Source organism: Metopolophium dirhodum, chromosome 8 (assembly GCF_019925205.1).
Source record: "Metopolophium dirhodum isolate CAU chromosome 8, ASM1992520v1, whole genome shotgun sequence".
Classification (NCBI taxonomy): Eukaryota; Metazoa; Arthropoda; class Insecta; order Hemiptera; family Aphididae; genus Metopolophium; species Metopolophium dirhodum.
In genome coordinates this window covers 25,224,519-25,244,087 of record NC_083567.1, presented here as the reverse complement: position 1 = coordinate 25,244,087, position 19,569 = coordinate 25,224,519, and positions in this window count along the sequence as shown.

Here is a 19,569-nt window from a genome sequence, read left to right as displayed (position 1 = left end):
TTAAAAACATCAAACTAAAATGTCCAGAATCTTAAACAGAAAAAAACCATTCAAAATATTTAGTTCATTAATGATGGATTATTCAAAGTGCACCAGGTTATCAATGTTCAAAAAGTATATACAAAAAATTCAACTAGAGTTACATAACAAAAATAAAAATTGAAAGAGGGTGTTGGCGCCCGCAGGCAAAAGCATTTTAGAAAACAAAAAAAAATATTATTGTAGGAATACACATTACAAAGTCTATACAAAAAATTCAACTAGTCACATAACAAAAAAAAAAATTGAAGGAGGGTGTTGGCGCCCAAAGGCAAAAGAATTTTAGAAAACAAAAAAAAATTTAAAAAAAAATATTTTGTAGGAATACACGCATTACAAAGTCTATACAAAAAATTCAACTAGTCACATAACAAAAAAAAATTTGAAGGTGGGTGTGGGCGCCCGCAGGCAAAAGCATTTTAGAAAACAAAAAAAAATTTAAAAAAAAATATTTTTGTAGGAATACACGCATTACAAAGTCTATACAAAAAATTCAACTAGAGTTACATAACAAAAAAAAATTGAAGGAGGGTGTTGGCGCCCGCAGGCAAATGCAGTTTAGAAAACAAAAAAAAATTAAAAAAAAAATATTATTGTAGGAATGCACATTTCAAAGTCTATACAAAAAATTCAACTAGTCACATAACAAAAAAAAAATTGAAGGTGGGTGTGGGCGCCTGCAGGCAAAAGCATTTTAGAAAACAAAAAAAAATTTTAAAAAAAATATTATTGTAGGAATACACGTTTCAAAGTCTATACAAAAAATTCAACTAGAGTTACATAACAAAAAAAAAATTGAAGAAGGGTGTTGTCGCCCTTAGGCAAATGCAGTTTAGAAAACAAAAAAAAATATTATTGTAGGAATACACATTTCAAAGTCTATACAAAAAATTCAACTAGTCACATAACAAAAAAAAATTGAAGGAGGGTGTTGGCGACCGCAGGCAAAAGCATTTTGGAAAACGAAAAAAAATTGAAATTAAAAACATCAAACTAAAATGTCCAGAATCTTAAACAGAAAAAAACCATTCAAAATATTTAGTTCATTAATGATGGATTATTCAAAGTGCACCAGGTTATCAATGTTCAAAAAGTATATACAAAAAATTCAACTAGAGTTACATAACAAAAATAAAAATTGAAAGAGGGTGTTGGCGCCCGCAGGCAAAAGCATTTTAGAAAACAAAAAAAAATATTATTGTAGGAATACACATTACAAAGTCTATACAAAAAATTCAACTAGTCACATAACAAAAAAAAAAAAATTGAAGGAGGGTGTTGGCGCCCAAAGGCAAAAGAATTTTAGAAAACAAAAAAAAATTTAAAAAAAAATATTTTGTAGGAATACACGCATTACAAAGTCTATACAAAAAATTCAACTAGTCACATAACAAAAAAAAATTTGAAGGTGGGTGTGGGCGCCCGCAGGCAAAAGCATTTTAGAAAACAAAAAAAAATATTATTGTAGGAATACACATTACAAAGTCTATACAAAAAATTCAACTAGTCACATAACAAAAAAAAAAAATTGAAGGAGGGTGTTGGCGCCCGCAGGCAAATGCAGTTTAGAAAACAAAAAAAAATTAAAAAAAAAATATTATTGTAGGAATGCACATTTCAAAGTCTATACAAAAAATTCAACTAGTCACATAACAAAAAAAAAATTGAAGGTGGGTGTGGGCGCCCGCAGGCAAAAGCATTTTAGAAAACAAAAAAAAATTTTAAAAAAAATATTATTGTAGGAATACACGTTTCAAAGTCTATACAAAAAATTCAACTAGAGTTACATAACAAAATAAAAATTGAAGGAGGGTGTTGTCGCCCTTAGGCAAATGCAGTTTAGAAAACAAAAAAAAATATTATTGTAGGAATACACATTTCAAAGTCTATACAAAAAATTCAACTAGTCACATAACAAAAAAAAATTGAAGGAGGGTGTTGGCGACCGCAGGCAAAAGCATTTTGGAAAACGAAAAAAAATTGAAATTAAAAACATCAAACTAAAATGTCCAGAATCTTAAACAGAAAAAAACCATTCAAAATATTTAGTTCATTAATGATGGATTATTCAAAGTGCACCAGGTTATCAATGTTCAAAAAGTATATACAAAAAATTCAACTAGAGTTACATAACAAAAAAAAATTTGAAAGAGGGTGTTAGCGCCCGCAGGCAAAAGCATTTTAGAAAACAAAAAAAAATTTAAAAAAAAATATTTTGTAGGAATACACGCATTACAAAGTCTATACAAAAAATTCAACTAGTCACATAACAAAAAAAAATTTGAAGGTGGGTGTGGGCGCCCGCAGGCAAAAGCATTTTAGAAAACAAAAAAAAATTTAAAAAAAAATATTTTTGTAGGAATACACGCATTACAAAGTCTATACAAAAAATTCAACTAGAGTTACATAACAAAAAAAAAATTGAAGGAGGGTGTTGGCGCCCGCAGGCAAATGCAGTTTAGAAAACAAAAAAAAAATTTTAAAAAAAATATTATTGTAGGAATGCACATTTCAAAGTCTATACAAAAAATTCAACTAGTCACATAACAAAAAAAAATTGAAGGAGGGTGTTGGCGACCGCAGGCAAAAGCATTTTGGAAAACGAAAAAAAATTGAAATTAAAAACATCAAACTAAAATGTCCAGAATCTTAAACAGAAAAAAACCATTCAAAATATTTAGTTCATTAATGATGGATTATTCAAAGTGCACCAGGTTATCAATGTTCAAAAAGTATATACAAAAAATTCAACTAGAGTTACATAACAAAAAAAAAATTTGAAAGAGGGTGTTAGCGCCCGCAGGCAAAAGCATTTTAGAAAACAAAAAAAAATTTAAAAAAAAATATTTTGTAGGAATACACGCATTACAAAGTCTATACAAAAAATTCAACTAGTCACATAACAAAAAAAAATTTGAAGGTGGGTGTGGGCGCCCGCAGGCAAAAGCATTTTAGAAAACAAAAAAAAAATTTAAAAAAAAATATTTTTGTAGGAATACACGCATTACAAAGTCTATACAAAAAATTCAACTAGAGTTACATAACAAAAAAAAAATTGAAGGAGGGTGTTGGCGCCCGCAGGCAAATGCAGTTTAGAAAACAAAAAAAAAATTAAAAAAAAAATATTATTGTAGGAATGCACATTTCAAAGTCTATACAAAAAATTCAACTAGTTACATAACAAAAAAAAAATTGAAGGTGGGTGTGGGCGCCCGCAGGCAAAAGCATTTTAGAAAACAAAAAAAAATTTTAAAAAAAATATTATTGTAGGAATGCACATTTCAAAGTCTATACAAAAAATTCAACTAGTCACATAACAAAAAAAAAAATTGAAGGAGGGTGTTGGCGCCCAAAGGCAAAAGAATTTTAGAAAACAAAAAAAAATTGAAATTAAAAACTTCAAACTTAAATGTCCAGAATCTTAAACAGAAAAAAATTATTCAAAATATTTAGTTCATTAATGATGGATTATTCAAAGTGCACCAGGTTATCAATGTTCAAAAAGTCTATACAAAAAATTCAACTAGTCACATAACAAAAAAAAATTTGAAGGTGGGTGTGGGCGCCCGCAGGCAAAAGCATTTTAGAAAACAAAAAAAAATTTAAAAAAAAATATTTTTGTAGGAATACACGCATTACAAAGTCTATACGAAAAATTCAACTAGAGTTACATAACAAAAAAAAAAATTGAAGGAGGGTGTTGGCGCCCGCAGGCAAATGCAGTTTAGAAAACAAAAAAAAATTAAAAAAAAATATTATTGTAGGAATGCACATTTCAAAGTCTATACAAAAAATTCAACTAGTCACATAACAAAAAAAAAATTGAAGGTGGGTGTGGGCGCCCGCAGGCAAAAGCATTTTAGAAAACAAAAAAAAATTTTAAAAAAAATATTATTGTAGGAATGCACATTTCAAAGTCTATACAAAAAATTCAACTAGTCACATAACAAAAAAAAAAATTGAAGGAGGGTGTTGGCGCCCAAAGGCAAAAGAATTTTAGAAAACAAAAAAAAATTGAAATTAAAAACTTCAAACTTAAATGTCCAGAATCTTAAACAGAAAAAAATTATTCAAAATATTTAGTTCATTAATGATGGATTATTCAAAGTGCACCAGGTTATCAATGTTCAAAAAGTCTATACAAAAAATTCAACTAGTCACATAACAAAAAAAAATTTGAAGGTGGGTGTGGGCGCCTGCAGGCAAAAGCATTTTAGAAAACAAAAAAAAATTTTAAAAAAAATATTATTGTAGGAATACACGTTTCAAAGTCTATACAAAAAATTCAACTAGAGTTACATAACAAAAAAAAAAATTGAAGGAGGGTGTTGTCGCCCTTAGGCAAATGCAGTTTAGAAAACAAAAAAAAATATTATTGTAGGAATACACATTTCAAAGTCTATACAAAAAATTCAACTAGTCACATAACAAAAAAAAATTGAAGGAGGGTGTTGGCGACCGCAGGCAAAAGCATTTTGGAAAACGAAAAAAAATTGAAATTAAAAACATCAAACTAAAATGTCCAGAATCTTAAACAGAAAAAAACCATTCAAAATATTTAGTTCATTAATGATGGATTATTCAAAGTGCACCAGGTTATCAATGTTCAAAAAGAATATACAAAAAATTCAACTAGAGTTACATAACAAAAATAAAAATTGAAAGAGGGTGTTGGCGCCCGCAGGCAAAAGCATTTTAGAAAACAAAAAAAAAATATTATTGTAGGAATACACATTACAAAGTCTATACAAAAAATTCAACTAGTCACATAACAAAAAAAAAAAATTGAAGGAGGGTGTTGGCGCCCAAAGGCAAAAGAATTTTAGAAAACAAAAAAAAATTTAAAAAAAAATATTTTGTAGGAATACACGCATTACAAAGTCTATACAAAAAATTCAACTAGTCACATAACAAAAAAAAATTTGAAGGTGGGTGTGGGCGCCCGCAGGCAAAAGCATTTTAGAAAACAAAAAAAAATTTAAAAAAAAATATTTTTGTAGGAATACACGCATTACAAAGTCTATACAAAAAATTCAACTAGAGTTACATAACAAAAAAAAAATTGAAGGAGGGTGTTGGCGCCCGCAGGCAAATGCAGTTTAGAAAACAAAAAAAAATTAAAAAAAAAATATTATTGTAGGAATGCACATTTCAAAGTCTATACAAAAAATTCAACTAGTCACATAACAAAAAAAAAAATTGAAGGTGGGTGTGGGCGCCCGCAGGCAAAAGCATTTTAGAAAACAAAAAAAAATTTTAAAAAAAATATTATTGTAGGAATACACGTTTCAAAGTCTATACAAAAAATTCAACTAGAGTTACATAACAAAAAAAAAATTGAAGGAGGGTGTTGTCGCCCTTAGGCAAATGCAGTTTAGAAAACAAAAAAAAATATTATTGTAGGAATACACATTTCAAAGTCTATACAAAAAATTCAACTAGTCACATAACAAAAAAAAATTGAAGGAGGGTGTTGGCGACCGCAGGCAAAAGCATTTTGGAAAACGAAAAAAAATTGAAATTAAAAACATCAAACTAAAATGTCCAGAATCTTAAACAGAAAAAAACCATTCAAAATATTTAGTTCATTAATGATGGATTATTCAAAGTGCACCAGGTTATCAATGTTCAAAAAGTATATACAAAAAATTCAACTAGAGTTACATAACAAAAAAAAATTTGAAAGAGGGTGTTAGCGCCCGCAGGCAAAAGCATTTTAGAAAACAAAAAAAAATTTAAAAAAAAATATTTTGTAGGAATACACGCATTACAAAGTCTATACAAAAAAATTCAACTAGTCACATAACAAAAAAAAATTTGAAGGTGGGTGTGGGCGCCCGCAGGCAAAAGCATTTTAGAAAACAAAAAAAAATTTAAAAAAAAATATTTTTGTAGGAATACACGCATTACAAAGTCTATACAAAAAATTCAACTAGAGTTACATAACAAAAAAAAAATTGAAGGAGGGTGTTGGCGCCCGCAGGCAAATGCAGTTTAGAAAACAAAAAAAAATTAAAAAAAAAATATTATTGTAGGAATGCACATTTCAAAGTCTATACAAAAAATTCAACTAGTCACATAACAAAAAAAAAATTGAAGGTGGGTGTGGGCGCCCGCAGGCAAAAGCATTTTAGAAAACAAAAAAAAATTTTAAAAAAAATATTATTGTAGGAATACACGTTTCAAAGTCTATACAAAAAATTCAACTAGAGTTACATAACAAAAAAAAAATTGAAGGAGGGTGTTGTCGCCCTTAGGCAAATGCAGTTTAGAAAACAAAAAAAAATATTATTGTAGGAATACACATTTCAAAGTCTATACAAAAAATTCAACTAGAGTTACATAACAAAAAAAAAATTGAAGGAGGGTGTTGTCGCCCTTAGGCAAATGCAGTTTAGAAAACAAAAAAAAATATTATTGTAGGAATACACATTTCAAAGTCTATACAAAAAATTCAACTAGTCACATAACAAAAAAAAATTGAAGGAGGGTGTTGGCGACCGCAGGCAAAAGCATTTTGGAAAACGAAAAAAAATTGAAATTAAAAACATCAAACTAAAATGTCCAGAATCTTAAACAGAAAAAAACCATTCAAAATATTTAGTTCATTAATGATGGATTATTCAAAGTGCACCAGGTTATCAATGTTCAAAAAGTATATACAAAAAATTCAACTAGAGTTACATAACAAAAAAAAAATTTGAAAGAGGGTGTTAGCGCCCGCAGGCAAAAGCATTTTAGAAAACAAAAAAAAATTTAAAAAAAAATATTTTGTAGGAATACACGCATTACAAAGTCTATACAAAAAATTCAACTAGTCACATAACAAAAAAAAATTTGAAGGTGGGTGTGGGCGCCCGCAGGCAAAAGCATTTTAGAAAACAAAAAAAAATTTAAAAAAAAATATTTTTGTAGGAATACACGCATTACAAAGTCTATACAAAAAATTCAACTAGAGTTACATAACAAAAAAAAAATTGAAGGAGGGTGTTGGCGCCCGCAGGCAAATGCAGTTTAGAAAACAAAAAAAAATTAAAAAAAAAATATTATTGTAGGAATGCACATTTCAAAGTCTATACAAAAAATTCAACTAGTCACATAACAAAAAAAAAATTGAAGGTGGGTGTGGGCGCCCGCAGGCAAAAGCATTTTAGAAAACAAAAAAAAATTTTAAAAAAAATATTATTGTAGGAATACACGTTTCAAAGTCTATACAAAAAATTCAACTAGAGTTACATAACAAAAAAAAAATTGAAGGAGGGTGTTGTCGCCCTTAGGCAAATGCAGTTTAGAAAACAAAAAAAAATATTATTGTAGGAATACACATTTCAAAGTCTATACAAAAAATTCAACTAGTCACATAACAAAAAAAAATTGAAGGAGGGTGTTGGCGACCGCAGGCAAAAGCATTTTGGAAAACGAAAAAAAATTGAAATTAAAAACATCAAACTAAAATGTCCAGAATCTTAAACAGAAAAAAACCATTCAAAATATTTAGTTCATTAATGATGGATTATTCAAAGTGCACCAGGTTATCAATGTTCAAAAAGTATATACAAAAAATTCAACTAGAGTTACATAACAAAAAAAAATTTGAAAGAGGGTGTTAGCGCCCGCAGGCAAAAGCATTTTAGAAAACAAAAAAAAATTTAAAAAAAAATATTTTGTAGGAATACACGCATTACAAAGTCTATACAAAAAATTCAACTAGAGTTACATAACAAAAAAAAAAATTGAAGGAGGGTGTTTGCGCCCGCAGGCAAATGCAGTTTAGAAAACAAAAAAAAATTAAAAAAAAAATATTATTGTAGGAATGCACATTTCAAAGTCTATACAAAAAATTCAACTAGTCACATAACAAAAAAAAAATTGAAGGTGGGTGTGGGCGCCCGCAGGCAAAAGCATTTTAGAAAACAAAAAAAAATTTTAAAAAAAATATTATTGTAGGAATACACGTTTCAAAGTCTATACAAAAAATTCAACTAGAGTTACATAACAAAAAAAAAATTGAAGGAGGGTGTTGTCGCCCTTAGGCAAATGCAGTTTAGAAAACAAAAAAAAATATTATTGTAGGAATACACATTTCAAAGTCTATACAAAAAATTCAACTAGTCACATAACAAAAAAAAATTGAAGGAGGGTGTTGGCGACCGCAGGCAAAAGCATTTTGGAAAACGAAAAAAAATTGAAATTAAAAACATCAAACTAAAATGTCCAGAATCTTAAACAGAAAAAAACCATTCAAAATATTTAGTTCATTAATGATGGATTATTCAAAGTGCACCAGGTTATCAATGTTCAAAAAGTATATACAAAAAATTCAACTAGAGTTACATAACAAAAAAAAATTTGAAAGAGGGTGTTAGCGCCCGCAAGCAAAAGCATTTTAGAAAACAAAAAAAAATTTAAAAAAAAATATTTTGTAGGAATACACGCATTACAAAGTCTATACAAAAAATTCAACTAGTCACATAACAAAAAAAAATTTGAAGGTGGGTGTGGGCGCCCGCAGGCAAAAGCATTTTAGAAAACAAAAAAAAATTTAAAAAAAAATATTTTTGTAGGAATACACGCATTACAAAGTCTATACAAAAAATTCAACTAGAGTTACATAACAAAAAAAAAATTGAAGGAGGGTGTTGGCGCCCGCAGGCAAATGCAGTTTAGAAAACAAAAAAAAAATTAAAAAAAAAATATTATTGTAGGAATGCACATTTCAAAGTCTATACAAAAAATTCAACTAGTCACATAACAAAAAAAAAAATTGAAGGTGGGTGTGGGCGCCCGCAGGCAAAAGCATTTTAGAAAACAAAAAAAAATTTAAAAAAAAATATTATTGTAGGAATGCACATTTCAAAGTCTATACAAAAAATTCAACTAGTCACATAACAAAAAAAAATTGAAGGAGGGTGTTGGCGACCGCAGGCAAAAGCATTTTGGAAAACGAAAAAAAATTGAAATTAAAAACATCAAACTAAAATGTCCAGAATCTTAAACAGAAAAAAACCATTCAAAATATTTAGTTCATTAATGATGGATTATTCAAAGTGCACCAGGTTATCAATGTTCAAAAAGTATATACAAAAAATTCAACTAGAGTTACATAACAAAAAAAAATTTGAAAGAGGGTGTTAGCGCCCGCAGGCAAAAGCATTTTAGAAAACAAAAAAAAATTTAAAAAAAAATATTTTGTAGGAATACACGCATTCCAAAGTCTATACAAAAAATTCAACTAGTCACATAACAAAAAAAAATTTGAAGGTGGGTGTGGGCGCCCGCAGGCAAAAGCATTTTAGAAAACAAAAAAAAATTTAAAAAAAAATATTTTTGTAGGAATACACGCATTACAAAGTCTATACAAAAAATTCAACTAGAGTTACATAACAAAAAAAAAATTGAAGGAGGGTGTTGGCGCCCGCAGGCAAATGCAGTTTAGAAAACAAAAAAAAATTAAAAAAAAAATATTATTGTAGGAATGCACATTTCAAAGTCTATACAAAAAATTCAACTAGTCACATAACAAAAAAAAAATTGAAGGTGGGTGTGGGCGCCCGCAGGCAAAAGCATTTTAGAAAACAAAAAAAAATTTAAAAAAAAATATTATTGTAGGAATGCACATTTCAAAGTCTATACAAAAAATTCAACTAGTCACATAACAAAAAAAAAAATTGAAGGAGGGTGTTGGCGCCCAAAGGCAAAAGAATTTTAGAAAACAAAAAAAAATTGAAATTAAAAACTTCAAACTTAAATGTCCAGAATCTTAAACAGAAAAAAATTATTCAAAATATTTAGTTCATTAATGATGGATTATTCAAAGTGCACCAGGTTATCAATGTTCAAAAAGTCTATACAAAAAATTCAACTAGTCACATAACAAAAAAAAATTTGAAGGTGGGTGTGGGCGCCCGCAGGCAAAAGCATTTTAGAAAACAAAAAAAAATTAAAAAAAAAATATTTTTGTAGGAATACACGCATTACAAAGTCTATACAAAAAATTCAACTAGAGTTACATAACAAAAAAAAAATTGAAGGAGGGTGTTGGCGCCCGCAGGCAAATGCATTTTAGAAAACAAAAAAAAATTTAAAAAAAAATATTATTGTAGGAATACACGTTTCATAGTCTATACAAAAAATTCAAATAGTCACATAACTAAAAAAAAATTGAAGGAGGGTGTTGGCACCCGAAGGCAAAAGAATTTTAGAAAACAAAAAAAAATTGAAATTAAAAACTTCAAACTAAAATGTCCAGAATCTTAAACAGAAAAAAACTATTCAAAATATTTAGTTCATTAATGATGGATTATTCAAAGTGCACCAGGTTATCAATGTTCAAAAAGTATATACGAAAAATTCAACTAGAGTTACATAACAAAAATAAAAATTGAAAGAGGGTGTTGGCCCCCACAGGCAAAAGCATTTTAGAAAACAAAAAAAAATATTATTGTAGGAATACACATTACAAAGTCTATACAAAAATTCAACTAGTCACATAACAAAAAAAAAAATTGAAGGAGGGTGTTGGCGCCCGAAGGCAAAAGAATTTTAGAAAATAAAAAAAAATTGAAATTAAAAACTTCAAACTAAAATGTCCAGAATCTTAGACAGAAAAAAACTATTCAAAATATTTAGTTCATTAACGATGGATTAATCAAAGTGCACCAGGTTATCAATGTTCAAAAAGTCTATACAAAAAATTCAACTAGTCACATAACAAAAAAAAATTTGAAGGTGGGTGTGGGCGCCCGCAGGCAAAAGCATTTTAGAAAACAAAAAAAAATTTAAAAAAAAATATTTTTGTAGAAATACACGCATTACAAAGTCTATACAAAAAATTCAACTAGAGTTACATAACAAAAAAAAAATTGAAGGAGGGTGTTGGCGCCCGCAGGCAAATGCATTTTAGAAAACAAAAAAAAATTTAAAAAAAAATATTATTGTAGGAATACACGTTTCAAAGTCTATACAAAAAATTCAACTAGTCACATAACAAAAAAAAAAATTGAAGGAGGGTGTTGGCGCCTGCAGGTAAATGCAGTTTAGAAAACAAAAAAAAATTTTAAAAAAAATATTATTGTAGGAATGCACATTTCATAGTCTATACAAAAAATTCAACTAGTCACATAACTAAAAAAAAATTGAAGGAGGGTGTTGGCACCCGAAGGCAAAAGAATTTTAGAAAACAAAAAAAAATTGAAATTAAAAACTTCAAACTAAAATGTCCAGAATCTTAAACAGAAAAAAACTATTCAAAATATTTAGTTCATTAATGATGGATTATTCAAAGTGAACCAGGTTATCAATGTTCAAAAAGTATATACAAAAAATTCAACTAGAGTTACATAACAAAAAAAAATTTGAAAGAGGGTGTTAGCGCCCGCAGGCAAAAGCATTTTAGAAAACAAAAAAAAATTTAAAAAAAAATATTATTGTAGGATAACACATTACAAAGTCTATACAAAAAATTCAACTAGTCACATAACAAAAAAAAAAATTGAAGGAGGGTGTTGGCGCCCGAAGGCAAAAGAATTTTAGAAAATAAAAAAAAATTGAAATTATAAACTTCAAACTTAAATGTCCAGAATCTTAAACAGAAAAAAACTATTCAAAATATTTAGTTCATTAATGATGGATTATTCAAAGTGCACCAGGTTATCAATGTTCAAAAAGTATATACAAAAAATTCAACTAGAGTTACATAACAAAAAAAAATTTGAAAGAGGGTGTTAGCGCCCGCAGGCAAAAGCATTTTAGAAAACAAAAAAAAATTTAAAAAAAAATATTTTGTAGGAATACACGCATTACAAAGTCTATACAAAAAATTCAACTAGTCACATAACAAAAAAAAATTTGAAGGTGGGTGTGGGCGCCCGCAGGCAAAAGCATTTTAGAAAACAAAAAAAAATTTAAAAAAAAATATTTTTGTAGGAATACACGCATTACAAAGTCTATACAAAAAATTCAACTAGAGTTACATAACAAAAAAAAAATTGAAGGAGGGTGTTGGCGCCCGCAGGCAAATGCAGTTTAGAAAACAAAAAAAAATTAAAAAAAAAATATTATTGTAGGAATGCACATTTCAAAGTCTATACAAAAAATTCAACTAGTCACATAACAAAAAAAAAATTGAAGGTGGGTGTGGGCGCCCGCAGGCAAAAGCATTTTAGAAAACAAAAAAAAATTTTAAAAAAAATATTATTGTAGGAATGCACATTTCAAAGTCTATACAAAAAATTCAACTAGTCACATAACAAAAAAAAAAATTGAAGGAGGGTGTTGGCGCCCAAAGGCAAAAGAATTTTAGAAAACAAAAAAAAATTGAAATTAAAAACTTCAAACTTAAATGTCCAGAATCTTAAACAGAAAAAAATTATTCAAAATATTTAGTTCATTAATGATGGATTATTCAAAGTGCACCAGGTTATCAATGTTCAAAAAGTCTATACAAAAAATTCAACTAGTCACATAACAAAAAAAAATTTGAAGGTGGGTGTGGGCGCCCGCAGGCAAAAGCATTTTAGAAAACAAAAAAAAATTAAAAAAAAAATATTTTTGTAGGAATACACGCATTACAAAGTCTATACAAAAAATTCAACTAGAGTTACATAACAAAAAAAAAATTGAAGGAGGGTGTTGGCGCCCGCAGGCAAATGCATTTTAGAAAACAAAAAAAAATTTAAAAAAAAATATTATTGTAGGAATACACGTTTCAAAGTCTATACAAAAAATTCAACTAGTCACATAACAAAAAAAAAAATTGAAGGAGGGTGTTGGCGCCTGCAGGTAAATGCAGTTTAGAAAACAAAAAAAAATTTTAAAAAAAATATTATTGTAGGAATGCACATTTCATAGTCTATACAAAAAATTCAACTAGTCACATAACTAAAAAAAAATTGAAGGAGGGTGTTGGCACCCGAAGGCAAAAGAATTTTAGAAAACAAAAAAAAATTGAAATTAAAAACTTCAAACTAAAATGTCCAGAATCTTAAACAGAAAAAAACTATTCAAAATATTTAGTTCATTAATGATGGATTATTCAAAGTGAACCAGGTTATCAATGTTCAAAAAGTATATACAAAAAATTCAACTAGAGTTACATAACAAAAAAAAAATTGAAGGAGGGTGTTGGCGCCCGCAGGCAAATGCAGTTTAGAAAACAAAAAAAAATTAAAAAAAAAATATTATTGTAGGAATGCACATTTCAAAGTCTATACAAAAAATTCAACTAGTCACATAACAAAAAAAAAATTGAAGGTGGGTGTGGGCGCCCGCAGGCAAAAGCATTTTAGAAAACAAAAAAAAATTTTAAAAAAAATATTATTGTAGGAATGCACATTTCAAAGTCTATACAAAAAATTCAACTAGTCACATAACAAAAAAAAAAATTGAAGGAGGGTGTTGGCGCCCAAAGGCAAAAGAATTTTAGAAAACAAAAAAAAATTGAAATTAAAAACTTCAAACTTAAATGTCCAGAATCTTAAACAGAAAAAAATTATTCAAAATATTTAGTTCATTAATGATGGATTATTCAAAGTGCACCAGGTTATCAATGTTCAAAAAGTCTATACAAAAAATTCAACTAGTCACATAACAAAAAAAAATTTGAAGGTGGGTGTGGGCGCCCGCAGGCAAAAGCATTTTAGAAAACAAAAAAAAATTAAAAAAAAAATATTTTTGTAGGAATACACGCATTACAAAGTCTATACAAAAAATTCAACTAGTCACATAACAAAAAAAAAAAATTGAAGGAGGGTGTTGGCGCCTGCAGGTAAATGCAGTTTAGAAAACAAAAAAAAATTTAAAAAAAAATATTATTGTAGGAATGCACATTTCATAGTCTATACAAAAAATTCAAATAGTCACATAACTAAAAAAAAATTGAAGGAGGGTGTTGGCACCCGAAGGCAAAAGAATTTTAGAAAACAAAAAAAAATTGAAATTAAAAACTTCAAACTAAAATGTCCAGAATCTTAAACAGAAAAAAACTATTCAAAATATTTAGTTCATTAATGATGGATTATTCAAAGTGCACCAGGTTATCAATGTTCAAAAAGTATATACGAAAAATTCAACTAGAGTTACATAACAAAAATAAAAATTGAAAGAGGGTGTTGGCCCCCACAGGCAAAAGCATTTTAGAAAACAAAAAAAAAATATTATTGTAGGAATACACATTACAAAGTCTATACAAAAATTCAACTAGTCACATAACAAAAAAAAAAATTGAAGGAGGGTGTTGGCGCCCGAAGGCAAAAGAATTTTAGAAAATAAAAAAAAATTGAAATTAAAAACTTCAAACTAAAATGTCCAGAATCTTAGACAGAAAAAAACTATTCAAAATATTTAGTTCATTAACGATGGATTAATCAAAGTGCACCAGGTTATCAATGTTCAAAAAGTCTATACAAAAAATTCAATTAGTCACATAACAAAAAAAAATTTGAAGGTGGGTGTGGGCGCCCGCAGGCAAAAGCATTTTAGAAAACAAAAAAAAATTTAAAAAAAAATATTTTTGTAGGAATACACGCATTACAAAGTCTATACAAAAAATTCAACTAGAGTTACATAACAAAAAAAAAATTGAAGGAGGGTGTTGGCGCCCGCAGGCAAATGCATTTTAGAAAACAAAAAAAAATTTAAAAAAAAATATTATTGTAGGAATACACGTTTCAAAGTCTATACAAAAAATTCAACTAGTCACATAACAAAAAAAAAAATTGAAGGAGGGTGTTGGCGCCTGCAGGTAAATGCAGTTTAGAAAACAAAAAAAAATTTTAAAAAAAATATTATTGTAGGAATGCACATTTCATAGTCTATACAAAAAATTCAACTAGTCACATAACTAAAAAAAAATTGAAGGAGGGTGTTGGCACCCGAAGGCAAAAGAATTTTAGAAAACAAAAAAAAATTGAAATTAAAAACTTCAAACTAAAATGTCCAGAATCTTAAACAGAAAAAAACTATTCAAAATATTTAGTTCATTAATGATGGATTATTCAAAGTGAACCAGGTTATCAATGTTCAAAAAGTATATACAAAAAATTCAACTAGAGTTACATAACAAAAAAAAATTTGAAAGAGGGTGTTAGCGCCCGCAGGCAAAAGCATTTTAGAAAACAAAAAAAAATTTAAAAAAAAATATTATTGTAGGATAACACATTACAAAGTCTATACAAAAAATTCAACTAGTCACATAACAAAAAAAAAAATTGAAGGAGGGTGTTGGCGCCCGAAGGCAAAAGAATTTTAGAAAATAAAAAAAAATTGAAATTATAAACTTCAAACTTAAATGTCCAGAATCTTAAACAGAAAAAAACTATTCAAAATATTTAGTTCATTAATGATGGATTATTCAAAGTGCACCAGGTTATCAATGTTCAAAAAGTATATACAAAAAATTCAACTAGAGTTACATAACAAAAAAAAATTTGAAAGAGGGTGTTAGCGCCCGCAGGCAAAAGCATTTTAGAAAACAAAAAAAAATTTAAAAAAAAATATTTTGTAGGAATACACGCATTACAAAGTCTATACAAAAAATTCAACTAGTCACATAACAAAAAAAAATTTGAAGGTGGGTGTGGGCGCCCGCAGGCAAAAGCATTTTAGAAAACAAAAAAAAATTTAAAAAAAAATATTTTTGTAGGAATACACGCATTACAAAGTCTATACAAAAAATTCAACTAGAGTTACATAACAAAAAAAAAATTGAAGGAGGGTGTTGGCGCCCGCAGGCAAATGCATTTTAGAAAACAAAAAAAAATTTAAAAAAAAATATTATTGTAGGAATACACGTTTCAAAGTCTATACAAAAAATTCAACTAGTCACATAACAAAAAAAAAAATTGAAGGAGGGTGTTGGCGCCTGCAGGTAAATGCAGTTTAGAAAACAAAAAAAAATTTTAAAAAAAATATTATTGTAGGAATGCACATTTCATAGTCTATACAAAAAATTCAACTAGTCACATAACTAAAAAAAAATTGAAGGAGGGTGTTGGCACCCGAAGGCAAAAGAATTTTAGAAAACAAAAAAAAATTGAAATTAAAAACTTCAAACTAAAATGTCCAGAATCTTAAACAGAAAAAAACTATTCAAAATATTTAGTTCATTAATGATGGATTATTCAAAGTGAACCAGGTTATCAATGTTCAAAAAGTATATACAAAAAATTCAACTAGAGTTACATAACAAAAAAAAATTTGAAAGAGGGTGTTAGCGCCCGCAGGCAAAAGCATTTTAGAAAACAAAAAAAAATTTAAAAAAAAATATTATTGTAGGATAACACATTACAAAGTCTATACAAAAAATTCAACTAGTCACATAACAAAAAAAAAAATTGAAGGAGGGTGTTGGCGCCCGAAGGCAAAAGAATTTTAGAAAATAAAAAAAAATTGAAATTATAAACTTCAAACTTAAATGTCCAGAATCTTAAACAGAAAAAAACTATTCAAAATATTTAGTTCATTAATGATGGATTATTCAAAGTGCACCAGGTTATCAATGTTCAAAAAGTATATACAAAAAATTCAACTAGAGTTACATAACAAAAAAAAATTTGAAAGAGGGTGTTAGCGCCCGCAGGCAAAAGCATTTTAGAAAACAAAAAAAAATTTAAAAAAAAATATTTTGTAGGAATACACGCATTACAAAGTCTATACAAAAAATTCAACTAGTCACATAACAAAAAAAAATTTGAAGGTGGGTGTGGGCGCCCGCAGGCAAAAGCATTTTAGAAAACAAAAAAAAATTTAAAAAAAAATATTTTTGTAGGAATACACGCATTACAAAGTCTATACAAAAAATTCAACTAGAGTTACATAACAAAAAAAAAATTGAAGGAGGGTGTTGGCGCCCGCAGGCAAATGCAGTTTAGAAAACAAAAAAAAATTAAAAAAAAAATATTATTGTAGGAATGCACATTTCAAAGTCTATACAAAAAATTCAACTAGTCACATAACAAAAAAAAAAATTGAAGGAGGGTGTTGGCGCCTGCAGGTAAATGCAGTTTAGAAAACAAAAAAAAATTTTAAAAAAAATATTATTGTAGGAATGCACATTTCATAGTCTATACAAAAAATTCAACTAGTCACATAACTAAAAAAAAATTGAAGGAGGGTGTTGGCACCCGAAGGCAAAAGAATTTTAGAAAACAAAAAAAAATTGAAATTAAAAACTTCAAACTAAAATGTCCAGAATCTTAAACAGAAAAAAACTATTCAAAATATTTAGTTCATTAATGATGGATTATTCAAAGTGAACCAGGTTATCAATGTTCAAAAAGTATATACAAAAAATTCAACTAGAGTTACATAACAAAAAAAAATTTGAAAGAGGGTGTTAGCGCCCGCAGGCAAAAGCATTTTAGAAAACAAAAAAAAATTTAAAAAAAAATATTATTGTAGGATAACACATTACAAAGTCTATACAAAAAATTCAACTAGTCACATAACAAAAAAAAAAATTGAAGGAGGGTGTTGGCGCCCGAAGGCAAAAGAATTTTAGAAAATAAAAAAAAATTGAAATTAAAAACTTCAAACTTAAATGTCCAGAATCTTAAACAGAAAAAACTATTCAAAATATTTAGTTCATTAATGATGGATTATTCAAAGTGCACCAGGTTATCAATGTTCAAAAAGTATATACAAAAAATTCAACTAGAGTTACATAACAAAAAAAAAATTTGAAAGAGGGTGTTAGCGCCCGCAGGCAAAAGCATTTTAGATAACAAAAAAAAATTTAAAAAAAAATATTTTGTAGGAATACACGCATTACAAAGTCTATACAAAAAATTCAACTAGTCACATAACAAAAAAAAATTTGAAGGTGGGTGTGGGCGCCCGCAGGCAAAAGCATTTTAGAAAACAAAAAAAAATTTAAAAAAAAATATTTTTGTAGGAATACACGCATTACAAAGTCTATACAAAAAATTCAACTAGAGTTACATAACAAAAAAAAAATTGAAGGAGGGTGTTGGCGCCCGCAGGCAAATGCAGTTTAGAAAACAAAAAAAAATTAAAAAAAAAATATTATTGTAGGAATACACGTTTCAAAGTCTATACAAAAAATTCAACTAGAGTTACATAACAAAAAAAAAATTGAAAGAGGGTGTTAGCGCCCGCAGGCAAATGCATTTAAGAAAACAAAAAAAAATTGAAATTAAAAACTTCAAACTAAAATGTCCAGAATCTTAAACAGAAAAAAACTATTCAAAATATTTAGTTCATTAATGATGGATTATTCAAAGTGAACCAGGTTATCAATGTTCAAAAAGTATATACAAAAAATTCAACTAGAGTTACATAACAAAAAAAAATTTGAAAGAGGGTGTTGGCCCCCGCAGGCAAAAGCATTTTAGAAAACAAAAAAAAATATTATTGTAGGAATACACATTACAAAGTCTATACAAAAAATTCAACTTGTCACATAACAAAAAAAAAAATTGAAGGAGGGTGTTGGCGCCCGAAGGCAAAAGAATTTTAGAAAACAAAAAAAAATTGAAATTAAAAACTTCAAACTAAAATGTCCAGAATCTTAAACAGAAAAAAACTATTCAAAATATTTAGTTCATTAACGATGGATTAATCAAAGTGCACCAGGTTATCAATGTTCAAAAAGTATATACAAAAAATTCAACTAAAGTTACATAACAAAAATAAAAATTGAAAGAGGCTGTTGGCACCCGCAAGCAAATGCAGTTTAGAAAACAAAAAAAAATTAAAAAAAAAAATATTATTGTAGGAATACACATTTCAAAGTCTATACAAAAAATTCAACTAGTCACATAACAAAAAAAAAAAATGAAGAAGGGTGTTAGCGCCCGCAGGCAAAAGCATTTTAGAAAACAAAAAAAAATTTAAAAAAAAATATTATTGTAGGATAACACATTACAAAGTCTATACAAAAAATTCAACTAGTCACATAACAAAAAAAAAAATTGAAGGAGGGTGTTGGCGCCCGAAGGCAAAAGAATTTTAGAAAATAAAAAAAAATTGAAATTAAAAACTTCAAACTAAAATGTCCAGAATCTTAGACAGCAAAAAACTATTCAAAATATTTAGTTCATTAACGATGGATTAATCAAAGTGCACCAGGTTATCAATGTTCAAAAAGTATATACAAAAAATTCAACTAAAGTTGAAGGAGGGTGTTGGCGCCCAAAGGCAAAAGAATTTTAGAAAACAAAAAAAAATTGAAATTAAAAACTTCAAACTTAAATGTCCAGAATCTTAAACAGAAAAAAATTATTCAAAATATTTAGTTCATTAATGATGGATTATTCAAAGTGCACCAGGTTATCAATGTTCAAAAAGTCTATACAAAAAATTCAACTAGTCACATAACAAAAAAAAATTTGAAGGTGGGTGTGGGCGCCCGCAGGCAAAAGCATTTTAGAAAACAAAAAAAAATTTAAAAAAAAATATTTTTGTAGGAATACACGCATTACAAAGTCTATACAAAAAATTCAACTAGAGTTACATAACAAAAATAAAAATTGAAAGAGGGTGTTGGCGCCCGCAGGCAAAAGCATTTTAGAA